Source organism: Xiphophorus hellerii, chromosome 9, assembly GCF_003331165.1.
Source record: "Xiphophorus hellerii strain 12219 chromosome 9, Xiphophorus_hellerii-4.1, whole genome shotgun sequence".
Lineage (NCBI taxonomy): Eukaryota > Metazoa > Chordata > Actinopteri > Cyprinodontiformes > Poeciliidae > Xiphophorus > Xiphophorus hellerii.
In genome coordinates this window covers 10993981-11016547 of record NC_045680.1, presented here as the reverse complement: position 1 = coordinate 11016547, position 22567 = coordinate 10993981, and the positions used below count along the sequence as shown (strand labels likewise).

At 36.9% G+C, this 22567-nt stretch overlaps 1 long non-coding RNA gene across 1 annotated transcript in view; it reads left to right on the top strand.

The window, feature by feature from the left end:
* LOC116726505 (uncharacterized) overlaps positions 1 to 22567 on the top strand; it is a 61827-nt gene that overhangs the window by 38021 nt on the left and 1239 nt on the right. The gene's annotated exons all lie outside the window — the stretch shown is intronic.

The following is a 22567-nucleotide window of genomic DNA, read 5'->3' as shown; positions in this document are numbered from 1 at the left end:
CCACGTATGTAATGGGAAAACATGCAAACTGCATGCAGAAAGTCCTTGGGTCAGAATTTGATTTCAAGACCTTATTGCTCTTTTGCAGTGCTTCTCAATTCCAGTCCTCAGGCCCCTCTGCTCTGCATGTTTTAGATGTGCCTCTATTCCAGAACAGCTGATTCAAATGATTGCAAGACCATCTAGTACTGCAAAACACACAGAGCAGGGGCACGTCAGAGCCGGAATTGAGAAATACTACTTTATTGTAATGCACTGTAGTATTAGAAATTCACATTTTGCCAGAATCACTTCTAGAGATTCCAAAGTCCTTTAGAATAATTTTTAAATATAAGATCTGAAAGTTTACCATAAACTTATGAAAAACTTACATTTTTGTTGAAGATTTAAATGTAGAAACTGCAAAAACTAGATACTATTGCCATGAAAAGAAGGGACACTATGGGAAAAGGGAGGAAGGACACAAGAAAAAAATGAAAGCTACAAGAAAGGAAGGAAAGAATAGCTTGATGGAGAAAGTTAGGGCAATAGGAAGGAAGGACAATAGGAACCAATGAAAAAGGAACACAAGAAAGAAAGAAAAGCAAGATGCAAGGATAGAAAGGTCTGACAAGACGAGGAGGAAGAAATGGAGGAAGGACAATATATGAAGGAAAGAAGGAGATGGGAAAGGCAGGGAGGAAGTGAACAACTGAGAAATGGCTCATGAATGGGAATAGGGGAAGATTTAGGCAATGAGACAGGGAATAACTTGTGGAAATACACCAGTGCACCCACATATTGCTCCTATGTTTTTGAGAAACATATCTAGATGCGGAAGATACTGAAATCCTATTTCAGACTTTTCAGGTCTGCAAAGGAACCCAGTAACATGCACACAGTTCCCCTTTAAGTATGATGGTTAAAAATTTGAAATACGTTGTGGATGCATTGTCAAGGAATGCAGAATATACACTAAAGACACAAAATTCAGTTGCATGAAGTCAGAAATCAAGGCATTTTTAAATACAGATGTTAGAACCATGTTGTGATGTTATAGCCTACACAATCATGAGGAGCACTGCTGACTTGCCATTTGGTAACAGACAGTTGCCAAAAAGCTCTACAAAGATGTTAAGCTATTGAAAGTAATTGTTAAAAAAGCTAGCTGTTCATAGAGCACTGTAACCAAACATAATACTGAGAAGTTGAGTCAAAGAAAAAAGTGCAGTAGTAAAGAATGATGCACAAGCAGCAGGGCAAACAACAGCCCCGAGAGAGCAGTGAAAGTTCACAAAGCATGAACTGTTGCAGGATTCATTGCTTCAAGAGCTACCACACAAACACGTACCCAGAACATGGGCTACAACTGTCAAATTCTTTGGGTTAAGCCATTCTTGTGTAAGGAACAGAACTGGACTGTTACTCAGTGGTTCTACTGTGGCAGAAAAACAAAATATAAAAGTATTATTTTAAATAAAAAGTGTCCTTTTTTTAAAGGTTTTTTTTACTCCAATGGCCTTTATTGAAAGTGCTATGACAGGAAAGTAGGGTTAATGAGAGAAAAGGAAGACATGTGGCAAAGATCACCAGGCTGGGAATAGAACCTGCGATAACCAAGTCGAGGACTAAGGCCTCCTTATTTGGGTTGTGCCACCACAACACCCCAAAAGTGTCCATTTTTTAAAAGTAAAAGTAACATTAATTTAGAAGTCAAGAGCACAAAATCTAGAGAAAGTATAAAGGTATTGTGTGAAGTTTTCGAAGTCTTTAATTATTGCTGCCGTTGGTCCAAAATCACCACAATCATCAACCACGAAATTTTAGGCCACTTCTCGCTGACAAGCTTTATGGACATCCTGCTTACATTTTCCTGTAAAGCTTGGCACCTTCTCACATTGCCAATAATACCAATAGCTGCTTTTGTCACCATGGTATCAATGGGCTTGATTGGACAGTAAAAGAATCTATAAAATGTTTTCAAGAGGAAGATAAACCCCAGAACCAATTAGCTGAAGACTATGAGATATCCTGCGATTCCCCCACCGTGTCACAATCTGATCACCACCATTCCACTCTGCATGACACACATTTGAAATAATCACTCTCCTTGTAATGATTTTGTATGTAATATATACTTTGGACTTTTTGGATTTGAATAAAGAAATAAATTCTCTTGTGTATATTTCATTAATTTATGGAGTTGCAACTGTACAACCAGGTTGGCCTCTGTATCGTTAAGAATGTTCTGCTCTTTCTGACTATCCACCTGACTATCATAGCGTTGCCTTTCCATCATGCTGTTATCAACCATTCTTAGGAGCGTTGGACTCAGAAGTAGTTTGTATGAAAAGCTCAGCAGACTTGTAGTATCCCAGGTGTTTGGTAATTGCTGCTGCTACTAGTCTGAAGGAGCTGAGTGAGAGAGACAAGGGGGTGGTGGTTACTCTGTGAGGCTGAAGCTTGATTTAGAGCCTGCAGCTCATACTCTTTTCTCATACTCAACTTTGTGGAAATAGTTGCTGCTTTGTGAGAGCAAACATTAAAGTACCCCAAGTGGCTACCAAGTGAGGTTCAACAATTTCTCAAATATGTGTGAATAAATCAAAGCAACACTCCAAGTATGTTTTGATGAGGGAATAACATTGTAACATAATATTAAGCTCAAATACGTTGATTTCACATGTAAACCCTTTTTAATGCTTAAAAAAAGGCTGTTTTTAACAGTCTCTGTAGGTCTCTAACTTTTAACAAGTCTTGACTGCAAACATCTTTTCCTAATTGGGACTCTGTCTGGCTTGTTGTCACCCATGCAGGGACTGACATTCTCCAAGTGTGATGTTGTTCATTTAGTCTGATAAACATCTCAACTTTGTAAGAGTCCATTACTTCCAATTTACCTCTCCCAATGGCACGTGGACATTGGAAGTACTCACTGAAGCTGCCTCTCTCGCTCGTTCATCTTAGAATGAGGCTTCACAGTTTACCAGAGAGAGAAGTTGTTAAACTGACTGGCAAAGTAATCACCAGAGATACCTTAATTAGTATATCAGTGTAAACATACCTAAAGCTGTTTAGACTGACAAACCTTCTTGCTAAATTAGCTGCAAATTGTCAGTAAAAGAGAATAGTGATAAATTTTTTTTTTTCTTTCACAAATAAGCATTCGTGTTATCCTCAGTCCACATTTTTTAAGTGTTCTGAACTAGATCTTGTGAAAGAACAAGCTGTAATAACCGGTAGGATCCAATAAAAAGTGGCTTGTTTTTAGGCTATTTGTATGTAAGAGTCTAAGGAGAAAAATCAATGATGCTAATTAGTGTTCCAAAGGCAGAGTTTGCTCTCTGCTGATTACTCTGAACTAAGTGCCAAGGGATTAGGGTGGACTTGCCTCACAGACTCAGAAGGCAGAGAAGTTATTAATTAGAGCTGCGTGTGTGTGTGTTTGTCTTCGGAAGTATGCATGCTTGCTTGCATATATGGTTTTGTGAGAACCTTCCATGTACCATTATTTCTGCCTCAGTATTTTTGTTTGAAAAACCGAGCCCAATAAATGCCTCGCCCTACTTGCCTTGCATGCTGTTGTATTGCAAACGTTTACCCGCTGGATACGGCGGGGTCAAGCTGAATGCTCTCCAAAGCAGTGCACAGGAGGGGTGATGTGTTTATATATGTGATTATCGCTTTGACCTTTCACCCTACACCGATGCATTCGTAATGCAAACAAAAGGAGGCACCCTGCAGACTTTGTGGTACTTCACGTCACACCTCTCAAGAGCAGAGAAGGTAAGGGCTCGACTTCTCTCAAAGCGCCCGGCCACTTTGGAGGTCACATGTTTCCCATTGAGAACAGTTTACCTCCATCGGGACATATTTCCGTAAGCCTTTGATTTAAGCCAGAGACAAACGAGGTTCTCTTTTTTTTTTTTCTCCATCCTGAAATGATTTCCTGGAATTTTGGGCCAAATACCACTATAGCCTTGCAAAAAAAAGGTGCACTGAAGGTTATTTTTACACTTCATTATATCTAATGGACCCCGAAAGCATGACACGGGGCGCCATAGTACTGGCAATGAGAGGAGGCATGTTTGCTTTACAGAGTGGGTTGAGTTTACATATTTATTCTCGCTGGCTCAAAGCTATCCTGCTTTTAAATACGGATCATGTTTCACGTGCTGCTTCACACTACCATCTGTCTGTCCATTTGAATTTGACAAGCCTTAAACAGCCTAAGCTTTGACAGATTTGAGAACAATTCTGTGTGGAGATACTATGTTTTCAGACGTTCATTTCTTTTCATTCGGAACTGGCCATTTCATTTTGTTTCGAATGCATTTAGTGCGTTGTAATTTGCCACAGACCAAATGGTGAGAAGTCATTCACCCTTCTGCTGTGTTGAACACTCAGCAATTTATGTATATGCCTCAGAATATGTATATGCCTCAGGTTGACTATTATCAGGCACATTGTATAACATTTAAATTTATTTTATGATTTCTTCTGGCTATGGAAAGAAATTACATACTTATGTGGATGGAATTTTACATGAAGAGTGATATTAGGCTAAAAATGCAAACAGCTCCTTGCAGCTTTTATTCTCTACAATGAATGTGTTTTTATTACGGTTTTGAGTCAGTAATGTAGTTCGGAAATGGATTTTGTGAAAGATCAACCCCTCACTGTTAATATCTTTGACCTTGAGGATAGTATTAACCGTAAATACATTTTATGCTCATCTGAATGCTTACTTTCTTCAGCTGGCAAAACACTTTAGCTTCATTCCAAAAATAGATATTATCTAGCTTCAATTGCTACTCAGACTGCAGTCGGAATAGCAACTCAGAAAACAGTTTCAGGCTGGTATAAACTGAAGATGGAATTTGTGGAGTTTTTAAAATGTATGAGCCTACAGAATGCAAATGACTTACTTGATAAAAACAAACAAAAAAAATACATCAGCCAAATTATTTTTTTTCTTCTTTGTTCAGTTGAATTATACCAAGATATGCATAGTAAATAAGGTGCCTGTTGCAATTAGGTATTGGTCAACATGTTCTTCTGAAAAGGTATCATACATTTATTACTGTATGGTGAGTTTATAGTGCTAGAATTTGTCAAAACAGGCCTGATGAACTTTAGTCAGGGGTGGGTATTACGCCTAATACTGTGTATGTCGACAACTTAAGTCCAAGTGTATTCACATGTGAATGTCACCATACCATTTGTTACTTTGTTCCCTTCTCTTTTTGGATGCATATTGCTTCCAAGAGGTAATATGCCACTATATTGCCAAAGTGGATAAATCAAAGTACCATATTTTCAGTACTTGATATCAAAATCATTGTGGGTGCAGGCATACGTTTTTCATATAATGTTGGGGGTTTTTTTAGGTCTGGAACAGACAATGTGGTCTTTACAATTAATCGTATCAACTTGGAGCTGAAGAAATTTTAATACCTAATCCTAATGAAATTAGCTAGTGTTGATTCTATTGTAAAAAAGGGCAATAAGGCCTTGACCTAATTTCTGCAACAAGGCAGATGACCTGTAAGCAGCTACTGTATCTAAGGAATCTGGGCCTCTATGCCTCAGCAGCCAGATGCAATAATCCTTGCAAGTGGAGGCTCAACTAAATTTTGAGGGCATATAAATATTAATGCTTTTTAGAAATCTGATATTTGTGCTTAAAATATAAATTTTAGTTTGGTGTTCTAGTGAGGTATTCTAATTTTCTGAGACACTGAATTTTGAGTTATCTTTACTTTTTAGCAATAATCATTAAAATAGCAAATAATCTTGAAATATTTTTCTCTGTGTAATGAATATCTTTAAAATGGCCAGTTAACTTTCTGAATGGCCAAAAATATTGAAATTTTACACAATATTCAGATTTGTTTAAATGTACCAGTATGAAGGGAGACACACATTGTTTTGTTGTTCATGACACAGCATGCTAGAAGCCTGGGACTGAAATGTTGCTGAGGCGTTGCTCTTGATCTCAGTGTGGATGACAAATGGAAAAAAAACATTTCCATCTCTTCTGAAAGTAAATTTTACTTCATGTGAGCAAGAAACAGAACTCCATTCAAGTGCTTTGATGATTGTTTATGTTGAAGAGCATGAATATACAGGAACTTAGTAAATCTCAGAGGGCATAAAATCACCACATCTCCTTAAACCCACATGATTCATGAAGGTGATTCACTATGTGTGTGTCTGTGTGAGCGATAGAAATGGCTTGGGCAGGCAAGAATCTCACAGTGGTGCACCATCAGGACATGGCATGTCTCCCATCAGAAGATGAAGGTAAGAAAAACAAACAGAAAGAGAGAAGGATGAGAAGGGGACCCTAAGAGCATTAGTGGACAGGGGGAGGAATAATAGTTTTGTCTGGATGTTTATTTGAACAAGATACAGAAGAAAAGGGGGTCACTGTGAGATTTAGGTGATGGTAATAAAGTCAAGATGTGGTCAAAGCTTCCCTGCTGGCTTGGGTCACTTTGCCTCAGTAAAGTCTCTGGAACTGAAATCAGAGGAAGTTCTTTGTCTATTCACACAGACACACAAGAAAAAGATCACTTGCCACATTATATTATCAAGAATAGCTTGTTTGGTATGTTGTCTAAACTGCTGGAAAATACTATAATGATTTGAAATATCTAAGCTTTTCTGGCAGAATAAACATAGTCTGTGCAACACTATAATTCTTGCTTTAAGAACTGGATTTAAAATAGTCCTGTGTGTGAGAGATCATTGGCTAGAATGTTAACAGTGAAGCTAACATTGTTATTTAACAATAGTCGTGTGCAATTTACTACAAATACGATTGCTAGTACTTGATTTAAGGAAAACAGGGGTTGCGTAATTAAGAGATAACTGTCCAAGCTTGAAATGTTTGATTCACTGGGAAGAAGTTCGACTTAGACTCTGACATGACTGGCCTTTGTCACTAATTGATCCTGTTATATTCACAAACTGAATCTCAAAGCGTAGTTCTGACAAGGAGTATGTCTGGTTTGGGAACTTCAGAGTCTTACTTTTGTGGATGATGTGGCCCTATTGACTGTTTGATCATCTTCACTGACCCACAGCTGAGTGTCAATGGATGAGAGTGGGCTGAGAGTCAGCTCCTTTAAGTTTGAGGTCAGGGTTCTCGACCTGAAAAAGATGAACTGCTCCCTCTGGGTTGGAGGTCAGTCGGTGCCCTTGTTGAAGGATTTCACGTCTCAAGGTGTCTTTTTCACAAGTGATGTTTGGATGAGATGAACAGGTGAGGTAAGGCTAGCATTTCAGAAATCCAGGTGCTGTTCCCTTCTGAACTGAAAAAGGAGCTGAACAGAAAAGCAAAGCTCTCGATTTACTAGAACATCAACTGTATGTTCTGACTCTGACCTATGGTCATGAGATTTGGATCATGACTAAAGCAACAAGATCCCAGATAGAAATAGACTGGATGAGAAAATTTCTATATGTGTTTAGAAAACAACAACTTTTGTTACGTTTTCTACGAATTGGACAGTGAGGTTATTTTAATCCTTTGTAACATCTCTATAAGACATGGCTTTAGATAAGTGAGCAAAAGTTAAGAAAACCAATTAGCACAAAGCTTTACAAATGGTTAATCAAATTCACTATAGACAATTATAGTGACACTGAATGAAACGAAGAGGTATGCATAATTAAACAACCAGATTATTGTAGATTTTTATATTTATATATTTCCCTCTAACAAAATATTGTTTTCTATTGAATTACACTAGACGTATGTCACATTGAAAACAGAACACATTAAGTATTGTCTTATTTATTAGACACACAAAAAATGGATTTTAACAGGATGTGTAGATATTTTATGTTCATTACATGTCAAGTTGGGAGATTACTAGGGTTTAATATTTTTATATCGTACCTGAAGGTCCCATAGTGTCAAAGTGTGTGTATATAACAACTTTGTATTTGAGGAGAGGTTTTACTATGAGAGAGTAAGTTAAATGGATAAGTCTTCATACTCTGGCCATATGAAGTAATATATAGCCTAGTGTATTGATATAAAAAGTAGGAGAGAGAACTGGTATTAAGAAACCATTTTATAGTCAAGCCCGGATCCCTAAAGGAACTTTAAATTATTTTCTAAAACACTAAAAAATCACAGTACAACTAAAGTCCACTGTGCACCTTTGTGGGCTTTAAGAGAGTAAATCACATTCATTTTCATTGCCCAAAGTAATCAAACATGTTTATTCTACTGAAGAAAAAAAATACAATACAGTTGACAGTCATAGATTGATGTCAAGGGTTGTACTAATCAGCACAATCGTGGAAGTTCATAATCTGAGTTTGAATATCAGCGGTTTCTCACCAGCACTGATCTAAGAATGTAATATGGCCGTTCTGGCAAGCCACAGACATAAACAACATTTCTATGTGAAGTTGCAGAGAAGTGGAGTGTTATCATTTTTTTCTGCTTGCAGTAGTTATCCCAGTCAGTAAGGACAACTATGAGGAAATTTGACTGGCTTTCTAATTTGAACCTACAAAGTGGACATTGAGGTCAGGAGCGTTTTTGAGGTTATTTTATTGACGCATTGCTTTGATTTGACTGTAACAATCCTAGTTTCTTCCTCAAAAAATATGTCTGTTATGTCAAAACTGCATCATTAGTTAGTTTATTTAAGTTTGGTTGTTGTGATTATACTTTTCACTTTCATGTTCTATTATAATGAGGTCAAAATTTGTATCAATTGAATGCTATTGTAAATGACCAAACGAAGGATGATTGTTGGCTTTAGGTGTGTGTTCCATTTCTATTTTGTACTTGGTTGAAGCAACATTATACTTTAACTCCATTTGTAATTTAGGCAATTTTCAGTGCAGTATTTCAAGTCCACATGTGTGCAATACATTCTCAAAAAGAATTTGCTACAACTGGGTCAAGTATCACTCAGGCTCAAACTACTTAAAAAGCATCATAATGTTTTCATCCAGAACTGTACATCACCTTTGATGTCCTGTACATCAGATTGATGGGCTGAAACAACTGCATCCATAATCATCTCTCATAATCAAATGCCAGGCTGGTAGGTCTTTTTGCTTATTTGTGTGTTGCTGCTTTTCTTATTCTGTTCAGCATATTAACTCCCTCTGTGTTCACCCCTCTTTTGCTTGGGGCTCATCTTGTGTTTTGATCTTGGCTAAATGCATTATTTATTAGATGTTAAAGGATCTACTGCAGACTGTAAGTAGCGGTGTGTTGTATTTGCTTAATGAATGGCGTTAGCAAAGATCAAAGCTGGATTTATGACAGATGATGGGGAGGGGTTGATGCTAAGATTTGGTTTGTCGGATCTAATTGCTGCTTTGAAAGAAGGAACCTCATGAACTTGGATTTTGAAGAGTTCATACACGGTTTCACACTCAGTGAGGGTTTTAATGGCCTTTCCTCACAATGTATCTTCACACCCAATTAGCATAATTTCTTCCACTTAAAAAGGCTGATTTAAATGGTACCTTTAATTCTGAAACTGTTTTTTACTTGAAAGAAAATAAATTGCATAATTAAATTTATCCAGTGATATTACAGCAAATATGCCTTTTCAGTGTGACATAGTGTTTGTTCGTAAAGGATTAGTTGTGTAAATTGATTAATGTTTAACTATATAAAATAAATTGGAATTCTAGTGTTGTAATTTGCAAGACTCTACTTGTAAACTAAACTATGTTCAATTATATTCTGCCTTCTTTGACAATGTAGTTTAAAGACTCATATTGTCCTCCGACAAGAGTGAAAAACCATGACCTCATTATGGAAAAAATTCAGTAGCAGGAGAAAGTTTTCCCTGGATTTAACACTGGAGGTGCCTGTCTGCATGGCGCCTGTAAAGCTAGCTGGCTACGGTTAGCCACTCCTCTTTCTTCTCTCCACAGATCATTAGCAGTCATGCTCCGACCCTTTGAAGTCAGTGAGGTCTTCTGTGTCTGTCATAGCCATGCAAATCCAGGGGACAACCCCAGCCACCTGTTCCCAGAAACATCTGTCCACGGACTGAGGCTTTGCACAGCTGCCTTGCTCAACTCTGATCCTCAAAGGGCTGAAGGATGGCAGGGAGGCTATTTTTAGTGGCTTGCTTAATATGCTGGTGTTAAACTCATGCTCTCCCTAATGAGAATACTTTTCAGTTGGTTCAGAAACTCACAACAGTGATATATTACTACTTCCAGTAGAAGTTTGTTGAACTGCTCGTGAGAACTATAGAAAGCAATGATGAATGAATCTACAGTTCCTTGGACAAAATACAAGTCAAGTTATTGCTTACCATGAATGTGGGACCATCACCACAGAAATGCTCTGAAATAAGTCCTTTATTAGCCTCTCCTGCTCTTCTTCTTGGCATTTCTTGGAAGTGACAATGATTCAGGAGGTAGACGTTTATCCTGGAAGAGGTGGGTTGCTGGTTCAAGTCCCCACCTTGTCTGTCTCAGTCGTTGTTCCCTTGGGTAAGATGCTTCACCCACCTTGCCTACTAGAGTTGGTTAGATGGTCTGGAGGTATGGCTTCATGGCAGCAATAATATGTCTGACTGCACCAGCTACCATGCAGTAGCTTGCCACCATCAGCATGTGAATGTGTGCGTGAATGCAGTGTGAAGCACTTTGAGGTCTTCTGTTCTTGATATAGCACTAAACAAGTGTTCACCATCCACCATTACTCCAAAGGACTTGTGGTTCTTTGGAGCAAGAAACACTCCAAAGAAACACAGGGTCCAAAGAAAGTTTTCCCCCATTGCACCATTGTCTTTCCTTGAATTTCAGTAGTTCACAAAAGGTGGTAAACATAAGCAATGTTTCAGCTTAGCCTTCCTTGCTCACACAACTTTATGTTTAGACAAGCAGGATTTTTTTTTGGTCAGAAGTTTGAGCTTCCCAGTTCTGAGACACCATTTATAATGCACCTGTACACTGCTTTAAATTTCACACAAATGTTACAGAGCTTTGTGGTAATCCAATAATTACATTATTTTATCTCACTATGTAAATTCTGTCTACACTGTGTAATATTCACTTACTTTCCCATGTTGAATGCTTTGACCTACTTTCTGATTGATTCAGCTAATTATGTGACTGCTAGGAAGCACAGAGCAATGAACCTTCATTCTTAGGTGGTCAGTTGATCCTTAAATTTGGAAAACTAAATGAGATGATGAAGTCACGGCAAACGTAGCATGACCCATCCTGATTCTTTAAAATATGATGATTCTCACAATCCCAAATGTTTTGGTGCATTCATCAGTTTCTACCAGAGGACAGCATGATTTATGTGTTTTTTTGTTTTTTCTTGTAGATGCATTCTCTGAAAACTGACCAATAAGTTTAGTCAGAGGCAATGATAAATGATAGGCCAGCTGAAAAGACACCATTGGAGACTTTGGAAGTCCTGTCTATTATGTCTGTTATAATGTATGTCTATTATAACTGTCTATTATGGTTAATCTCACTAAAGATACATAAAGAATTTGCCAAACAAGCAGAAAAATGTAGACTTTTCCCCCTGTTTTATTTAGCGGCTGAGCTGAACAGACTCACGGAGTCTGTTGGCACACTTAGACTGTTGTATGCATGGAACGATAATGTGTTGGAATGCCAACATCAGGAATACATTATTCAACAAAGGCTTGAGCGAGAGAAAATAAATGCCATGATGATAATTCCCCCACTGTATAATTACACTGCATGTGAATGCAGGGTATTTTTATGGTGCCAGTAATCTGGCACAATTAACAAAGCCGATACCCAAAGGGGGTGCTTAACTACTGACCGAGCAGTATCTAGGTTACAAGGCATCTACTAATAACAAATCTCAAGAAATAAGAACCTTAAAATTCACTTTGTCATTTCACATTATACAAGAAAAAAAGTAATTACATATGTATTATTCAGCAGATAGTCAAACACAGAATCAGGGTATGCTGGGATACCTGCGTCTTCCCAGGGCTCTGTAAAAACAGCTTGGTTCAGAATGAGACTTTATAAAGAGTCTTGGGAACGTTAGCAGCTGTGCAGACTCTGTGTCTTTGTTAGAAGAGTGAGATCAGTGGAGTGTGTAAGAGTAGATATGCATGGGAAGCAGACCTGCTGATCCAGGTGTTGAAGGCTGGTTGGCACTGTGACAGCCGAAGGCAAGAAGAATGTACGCTTTAATGCACTACGTACTGTACAAATACATGGAGACTACAGGAAAACACACAAACTGGGTTCCAAAGCACGAACAGGAGCTCTACGACATGTTTCCACCGGATGCATGAAGCATTATCCTGCCATTATATGAACTATTCATTTGGAAAATCACTAGACAAGAAATTCCTGTTGGGTGCCATGCCAGGATTTGTAGCTCAAACTGTACAACTGTCTTCTGTCTCTGAGCTTGATGATGGGCTGAATCATTTCTAAGGCAACACCCATCTGAAGAAAGCCTGACCGCTCTGAAGCGGAATTTTTCGCGAAGAGCCAATTACAACATGCCTCAGCCCATTGTGCTTTCTCTGGAGGCTTAAATTAGTGAGAGAAAAAACCCAGATCCATGAGTTGCTCAGCTTCTGACTCCAACAAAAACCATGATTGTAACTGTAAACAGCTTTAGAGCTTGAGTTTTGAAGTATAAGTCTCATACCATAGCAGTGCTGCATCACAAGATTGTATAGCTGATTAACCTTGGATTTTGATGCTGTTGTTCAAAACAAATTTGCAGTATTCAATGAAGATATTTGACAATTCGATTAAATTTTTCATTTTCAAACTAATCTTACATTGATGGCTCTGGCAATATTAGATTTCTTTTTCAAATGCTCTTTCACAAAAAGGAAAACTATAACATAACTTTAACTTTCTATGTCTAAATCTGGGTCATTGTCTTACAGTTATTTCTTCTGGGGTAAATGCTTGCCAAAGTGATATGTAATGACTGAGAACTGTATTTACCCTGGTACAAATTTTCAGAATAAAATAAGAAAAAAAAAATAGGCAATGATAAATTATTCCCAAACTTTCTCCATCAATATTGTGACATATATTTTGTATTATTGCACTATATATATATATATATATATATATATATATATATATATATATATATATATATATATATATATACAGTACAGACCAAAAGTTTGGACACACTTTCTCATTGAATTCAATGAGAAGGTGTGTCCAAACTTTTGGTCTGAACTGAGTACAGACCAAAAGTTTGGACACACAGTTGTGTCCAAACTCTTGGTCTGTACTGTATATACGGTATATATATATAGATATAGATATAGATATATTGTAGATATATCTGTCAGAGAGAAACATGTAAAAAAAAAATAGAAACAGTCTGTAAGATAAAAAGCTGTCAGGAGACAAAAATTAACATGAAAGTTGCTGCAGGAATTTCTGGTTAGTAGTGATTGTTAAATACAAGTGACACTGGTCTCTTGTACTTTCCAGCTGTTTGGATAAGGTTGAAGGACATAAGATTTTCCTCCAAATGCTAAATCTAGACCCAAATCTCCCAAAACATTGTTGGAGAATCTGGTATGATCTGATGAATCCAAACTTTAACTTTGATGGTGGTAGCTTCATCCATGGGACTTACTTTCTATCAAATGGAAATCAGTGGGACTCACCTGATGAGGGCTACGAGCAAATTATTTCCACACAATCTGATAGATTTAATTATTACAGAGTAGGAGAATACTGGCAATTCAAGATGTGTAAAGCTCACAGATTCCCCTAAAAAAAGATTGAAATATGTAGAATCAAAACTTATTCAGAAATGTTGTGCTTGAGGGTAAGCAGACTTATGTCCAAGGTTGCTGAAGATTTGAAGTGTTTTTCATATCTTTTCCTTGATAAAATGTGTTATTAGTTAAATTATACATATAATTATATATAAGTTGCAATAAAGGGGGGTAGAATTGGGATAGAAAACCCAACAATTCTCCCAGTTCCCACAAATTAAAGGTAATTTAAGAATCTTTCAGTGTTTTTTTTGTTTTTTTTATTAATCCGAATCTCAAGGAACTTTCATTCATTACACTTGACTTCCTGGGAGTAGATATTATTTGAACCCATTTTTCTTATAACAGGGAAGACAGGAGAACATGCCATCCAACAACACGTTTATGTTTCCATCCCAAAAGGTAAGAAGGAAATGGTGGACAAAAAATAAATGTTAGTGCAGAACTACCAACAGTGTCCATAAATTATAATAATAGTCTATTTGAAGTCAATGGCCTCTTACATACATTCTAGGAAAGCAAAGGCATTGTAAGCACATATTAAGGAAATTTGCCTACAGAAATAAAAATCATAAAGGAGGTTTTTGCTGTTAAAAGGGTCAAACATACAACCATTCAGGTAAAAATTATCACCTTGCCTCTGCTAATTGCTTGAGACACCACATTTCATATTAAGGTTGCAGTAATTTTCTTACCTTCCCTAAAACTTCCTGACCTTCAAAATATAAATGCTTTGTGATAAATTATTCACTGGGCACTCATTATCTAGTGTTCCATTATGACCTAGTTAGCAGGCTGTAATTTAATGCAGCTGATTCTCCACACATGTATGACCACAAATGCATCGTTCCGTTTACCCTACTGTTTCATTTCCAATTAAATGGGGAGTCACACAACAGTGCTTTGCACAATTATATGATCTCTTAATGACCTCATGGGATAGACCCCAAACTCATTACACTTCTCTTTTTAGACATATTCTTAATTAACTTATTTTACTAAATTTCCAGGTTGTGTCCAGGTTTTGTGAGGCGATATAAAAGATTGTAAAATCCAATGGTTCTGATAGCACAGACTGCACCTCCGAGGCAACCAAGATGATGAAATATATGTTCAGCGAGGTCATCTGTTCACTATGCAGCATAATTACAGATAAACAAAAGCTCTTTTGATTGGATCATTACATTATTCAGTTGGCATGCTTTTTGAAAAGCCATCACAAGGCTGCTGGTAACAGTTAAGGAAACATCAGCATTCCTCCAATCAATACCTCAAAAAAGGACAACAGTGATTTGTCTGTAGCCATTTTGCCTGTCAGAGATGTTTAACTTCCTAGCAAATAATGGCTCTTGTACTCTGGGTAAACAACTATTACTAGCCTGTTTATTTGGAGGGAGGGGCTCATTGTGGATTTGACCTGGTTTACAAATGAACACTCTTAACAGAAAAATAAAGGAATGAGGGAGTTGGGGGAAGGAGAGCTGGTTGGAGCAAAGAAGAGACTAGAGAGGAAGACCCAATTTATTTTGAGTAATTGGCTCCACTTGAGCAAACACCAGTTGTTTGCGCAGTGGCAGTCTCAATGCAAGACTATTCTTAAACCAAAAATGTCCAACCCAATATTCAGTTACATTCAAGAAGCTGTGAGGTTTGAAGGTAATAAGGTTCCTAAAACTAGCAAAAGATCCCTGAAAAGCTTTTCACACATTCGACAATACCTAGCACACCTTTAGACAATTAAGTTTGAATATTGCTGATTGATATTGTTAGGTATGATTTTATTAGCTCAGTATTTGTTCGCTGGCAAAAATATGAGTTTTACACCAAGGGTTTTTTGCACAGAAGCCTAAGCTTTTATTTATTTTTTACAATCACTTCAACATAACTAGTGGAATTTACATTTTTGACTATTGGCATGTATTGATAGCAACCAGGCAGGAAATGGACAGAGAAAGAAGAGGAAAGACTCACAACAACTGTCAAGGGTGGGAATTGAACCCCAAATGACAGCATTGAGAATCAATAGCTTTTGCACATAGAACACTTTCTCTGCTGCTGCAACACACTGTCAGCAATAACATTTCACCAGTTTATTGCAAAACAACCCCCTTCATGCAAAAAACTACAATGGACTCCCATTTATTCACGATTTAGTTTTCACGGATTTACCTATTGGTACATTTTTCTGTGAAAAATATCTCCAAATTAATTGCAAAAAATGCCTATGCTTGGATTTTTTTGCCAAGTCTATTAAAATATTTGACAGAAAATACAGCTTTGGAAACTGACAAACTTCAGTGCAGTACTACTCAATAATCTTTACTTGATACTGTTTGACTGTTCCCCCAAGAGCAGAGATAAGAAAGCACATATTCTTATGTCCATAAGGACTGTGGATGTTACCTTCTGTGGCAGTGCAAATTAAGTTTCTGTGGGTATTGATGCATATTAGGGTATATTTGGTGTTGGTCTAGTAAAATAGGCAGTTACATGTGTTGTTTTAGAGGGGATCTAAAGTATTTACAGATTTTGGCTGCTAATTCTGGAGGTTCACTTTATATAATAATCAGTCATAATCAGATCTCCCTTTTGGCTTGTCATTGTTTGAGTCGTACCTCTTATGTACACTTTTAAAATCAGCATTACAAATACAATTTTGTTTTCTTCTTGTAAGATAACACTTTATTTCTTAAATTTCAACTATTTTTAAAAGCAGACTGAAAGGAGATTATTATATGATTTGCACATGAGTGCTGTATTGAGTTCTATTAACTTCCAAATATTATCAGTTTTATAAATATTTATTTGTATCTGGAACCATTTCTTATTATTTTAGCTTTCTTCATGCCTAAATGTTAGTTTTACACATATTAGGCCATGCAAGTCACGTTTAGAACTATTAGTCGCCAATATACAACCTTTAGCTTCTCTTTACTAAAACAGAGATTAATTAAGTTGGCTAAAGCCATGAAAGTACTTCCAACACTAAGGTGGAAAAATGCACTCTCTGCAGTTTCATTTACATTGTCCACAAACAGCCTCAGTGCAAGGAAAATCCATCTCTTTCATTTAACTATGTTCAACTTTTGCACTGTTTCCTTTGGTTGTGTGATGGCCTGGTGGAGCTTTTCCAGCAGATTCAGGAAAGAGGAAGCCCCCTGAAATAATACACCTTGCAAATTGATAATTAAGACATATATGGGGCCTCTGACAGATAACACTGAGAACAGCAAATGGTGCAAGTGGCCTGTAGATGCTTTGGAGCCTGTGGGGCTACATGGGAGGTTCTGGGGTACAATGTGTCTGATGACGAGCTGTCGATGGTGGGTCATGTTGCTAAGTTAAGTGTAAGCGTGCACATGTTTAAATGTTAAACACATACCGTCTGTGTTAGAGGAGTGACCCATCATGACTGTGTGTATTTTTTCTCATTATGTGTGCTTGTGTGTACAAATCACAGTGGGTGGTTTGAAGTGTGTCATCCCACTGCTTTCCATGCAGCTCTGATATTAGAAAGTTTTGCGGTTTCTCCTCCCTGAGGCCGCCTCAGATGTCACACAACATGTGCATCTAGGACTGCTACCTCGCCTCCAAAGAGATCAAATGCAGCTGCTTAACCTGTACCACCTCTTTCTGTTTGTAGTTACACACACACACACACGAGCACACACACACACACCCACACCCACGCGCACACACACACACACACACAGGTGCATAAAAGGATGGACAAATGCTCAAAAACATTCACATGACCATCCCGATAATTGCTTGGAAAAAAAGAAAATCTGACACAGATTTAGTTCCCTCTCTGAATTAATGTGCTTTTTCTTTCTCAATAGAGTTTCAAATAATACATACAAAAGCAAGGACAAACTCCTGGGGCTATGTATCCATCTTTGGGACAAATTTAGCAGCCAAAACTGAAATGGAAACAAGGTTGTTGCCAATTGTTACCAGGAAGCATTCACATTGTGCTAAACCATGTTTTTAGCTGCAGATCAAAAATTTAGCAGGTCAGTTTTTCACTGAATTGTCTGTGTACGCTTCCTTCTGATCGCACCACAGACCAAATCCTGAGGGGAAGCAGGAAGTAAAGAAACAAAACAAATGAAAAAATAAATAATAAATGCTGATTGAGCAGAATCTAAAAAGTTTGATTAAATAAAGTCACTTTTTTATTTGCTTTCAGGGCAAAATGAATTTTATGCAATAAAATGTACGTCAGGAACAGCACCGAGCTCCATAACCTAGCAAAACGGTTTTGCTGAGAGTTGAGGTTGTGCTTGAAATCTCATGTTTATTAGCTCCTAATTTAATAAGAGTAGTGTTCAGGTATAACAAAGGTTATTTGCTGAACAACACATTTATTTACATATGATTTATTTAAAATGCTACTTCCTACTCTCATGAAATATTCTCCAACTAAAATCGCATTGAAAAATAATGCATGTCCACATGAACAAATTATGGAAGAATATGTTTACATTTCAAATTTAAAATACAATATTTATTCTTTTTCTGCTGTGCTGATGGATGGATGGATCTGTTAATATTGTCTGCAGTAGCATCAGGTTTTATGCTATTGCTGGTTATACCTTACTGCAAAAAAGAGAAAGGACAATTTGTGTCCTCAGCAAATTTCTTCATTCATCTTTTCCTATCAATTGATCTTTTTGCATTAGGCTGGTTAAATTGACAAGGTACATTTTTCTTATCATTTCTTCACCTAGAATGAAAGTTGCTTATTGCCCCGCAGAGCTACACAAATAAACCACATGTCTGCTTCAACACCTGAGCCCACAAGGCTATAAATCATGACCAGCTCTATTTCGTCCTTGCTGTCATTCAAAGTCACGTTCTAAGTTGGAACCCGCAACAGACTGAATCTCTTCATGCTGTTTACCACCCTGTAAATCTATTTTACAGCTCATACTTATCTGGCTTGGTGTGTTACTGTAAAGTTAATAGGCCCAGTGCAATATTAGTTACAGGTCTTTCAGAACATGCTCCTTTTTACCCTGACAAAATCTGTGTGAATGAACAGAGCCTTGCTATTATTTTTGGACGAGGGACTGTTATTTTTTTCTGCTTAATTAGGATAGCTTTGTAAACACTGGGAGAAAGGTTTAACAGTTTCTAGAGGGAATTCGATCCATCTGAGCTAATTGGAAGAAAAATCAATGCAAGGATTATATCTCATATTTTTTTAAAAGTTAGATAAATGAAGGAGCACATCAACAAAATTAATCTGTCAAGAACCACAAGGTAATGCAAAACAAGTTTGAAAGTTGTCTTTAACATCCTTTTTTTTTTTTTTTACCATAAAATGTTTTTTCTTACACTGACTTGTAGGCATGCAAATGTGAATATGGATACTTGCAAAAAATTAAAGCTTGTTAAAGTCATGAAAGGGTTAAGGGGTTTAGATTCAACAATGAAAATAAAAAAAGAAAATCTCATCCATCAATCTATATTCTGTTTTTTTGAGTCTGCAAGCAAGGGGAGGTTCATTTTTATGACTGCATTCATACTAAAGGTAATTAAAATGTATTTAATAAGGAAACCAGTTAAAGAAAACAGTATGACAAAGAAAAGAAATGTGGTCAAAATGCATTAGAAATGCATTTATAGAAGACAAATGAGGAAAATATAATGTAAAAGACTTACAATGTCTTTTACATTATATTCTGTGAAGGTCTGTAGGACCTTCACAGAATCCCAAATTCTGTGAAGGTTGTTTGAAAATTTTAAAATATTACATTTCTAAAAGAACTTCTGCAGCTCAGCAGCTGAATGAACTGACAGAAGTCTGCCCAGTGTATTGTGTGTGTGTGTGTCTTTTTAAAAATCTGTTTCAATTGTTATTCTTGATTAGTTTTAAAACATTTGATTCATTTATTGTTTTACGTTAACTAAATAATAAAAGACTAATTAATGAAAGAGAGCATCAACAACCAGTTTTTCACTTCTGTTCAAATTATGTGAAACACACTTATTCACATTGTCATCTTACTTTACAAGATAAACAGGCACAATTCATATCTACAAATATACAATAAATCAATTAAGACATTCCAATCATGAATAAAATCCCAATTAGATACAATACAGTCAAGCTAAGTTTATGACATTTAGTAAAAGTCCTTCTAAAAAGCTCAGCTGATTGCATAAAGACACTAACTTTGCAGCAATCTCGACTCCTGAGCAAGCGTGTGGCGACAGGTACAAGTAATGACCGCCTTATAATGAAAGGAACGGCCACTAAAATAAGGGTCAGTATAAGCGGCTGTATATGAAGACAGAGTAGACACACAAATCTCACAAAGCACTTTCCCCCATAGAGTGCAAAGACAAGAAAAAGCCAAATTTAGGTGTGACATGGCCTTCTTCTAAGGTATCGCAAATCGACCAGAAGACCTTTATGCCTGTAAGATTGGAGAAGGCAATTTTCCGTACAACTGAAACAGAAATAAAACACTATCGGCAGAAGTTTCTTACCAAAAATACAACTTTTTTCTACACTTTGTCCTCACAAAATTAAAAAATGTAAACTAAAACTGTTGTGGATTATTATGTTAAGATGGGATATGATGTGGCACACTGAGCAAACTGAGATAAGACTTGAGACCAATATAGAAAAAATATGCAGCACAAATTTATTCTGATAATGACTGTTCTGATAACATCTCATTGGCCCAATTGTTCACGTTGATTAGTTGTCATTCCATATTCCAGCGCCTATTAAATTTTCTCTCTTTATTCTGATGGTTTGCTAATCAGAGTTGTCCAGATAAGGTAGGTTTCAATTTGTTTCCATTATATTTTCATCAGCTGTCAGCTGTATTTGCATATGTAATAATAACTAAGACTCTCAGTGACTCCAACACCTTCATAAAAATGAATTTAGACTACAGTTTGATGATCGTTTAGGACCCAAATGCAAACAAGGCAAACGCAGATGTGTAATGATAGGGCTAGATAACTTCATGACAAAATTGCTGCAAGTTAGAGTCACATAAACCCAGATCATCAGAACAATGGAACCTGGATGGTGAAAACAGAAGAATCAATTAATGAATTAGGGTAAGTAAGTATTAAATGCTAAGGATCAGTGGGGTTAAAACTAAGTGCATGCAGTTGACAAAATAACAGCAAAACTTTGGATGGATGAATCTTGATTAATGACACAGAGAATAATAGAAATAAGGGACAACTGGAACAACATCACAGAAGGTAAAAAAAACAGATTAATATATATAAAAAATACAGAAATAACTCTAAATACAAAAGCCATAACCCAGAACTCAGATAAAAACAAGCTCAGAGTCAAGTACTCAGGATAAATACTTTTATCCCTTTAAAGTTTTACTGATTGAAAAAGATCACTAGAGGTTCCAATACATGTGGCTTGCATTATTTATCATGCCATTGTATTAATTTAAATAACTAGTACACTCTCATGCTGTGGCAGCACCTCTGTGACCGAGTTGCCTGCATAAAACACAGAGATGATGCATCACTGATATAATATCTCTAAGGCAGAAGAGGAAAGGGTTTGTTTTGATTTTGTCAGGTATCTATTGCTTTGGCAATAAAATATTACGTGGTACATTAGAGTCCTTGACTTATTTATTATGTATGCATTATGGAGTGTGCTGATGTGAAGCTCATCTCCTAAACACATTGAACTGAGAGTTTGTGTCTGGCTGATTACATTATTTTTCTTTGAAGCTGGTCAATCTTATCTATTGATATTTCTATAAACAACTAAAAACTGATTTTAGACATCAATCTAAGTGGACACACATTCCAAACTGAATCTAACTATATGTAAACATTTCGTATAACATTTTTTACATTTCTCAAGCTAAGTCTAAATACTCAGAATTTTCAACTACTAAGTTTATAGTAATATATTTCTACTCACAACTTAAACAGTTTCAGAAGAGAAACTTCTCCTCTGGCCCTGAATCATGTCAGATCAGCTTTCTTCCCCCGACCCTTTACTTATCTACACGTTTTCTTCCTTGTAATATTTCCCAACATTAGATCAAAGCAGGTTACACAAAATCTTAAAGGAGATCAGAACTACATCCGGCAGCAGTGTAAGCCAACCAGGTGGCGACTGCAAAGACGACATGAAAGTTTTACACCATAGGATAACATCTTTGAGAAAGAAAAAAAGAGACGTTTGCCTGTAAGTGTAGAGGTAGAAGTGAGGGAAGTACTAGCTGAAATATACATAAACAAACATCCTCAGGTAACCAAGAAACTATGCAAGACTGGAACAGAGGCAGGGACTATCAAAGAGAGTATCCAGGATGTGGGGGGAGTGAGAGGTTGGGGAAGAAGGAGACGGAAGGGAAGGATGGAAGGGAACAGGCTGGAACAAAAAGAAAGCCTCCCTGGTTGCACAGACCTGAAAAGAAGAACCCAATGCTTTCAAGATTGAAAAGGTGGCAATACTAGGATTCAGCTGAGTCCTCAGGTATTCACACATTGCCTCAAGTCTCAGAAATGAGTCAGCATTATGTTACCTGCAACATTCAGAGGGCGTGGGAGGTCTACTTAAAGCTACATAGTGTTTCAAAAAAGTACATATAACATGCTTTATAGCTGCTTGTTCTTACAGTACACAGTAGGGTGCAGAGAAAGGAGGCAGTACAAGAAAATATAAAGTTCAATGCCTAGATATTTTAGGATGGATACTAATCCATGCCTACTAATTCCAAACGTTTTAGAGTTTTATTTATGTATCCTTTTCCTTTCATTTCACAATAATCTGTAGCTTTTTCTTGTAGATTATTTAATTA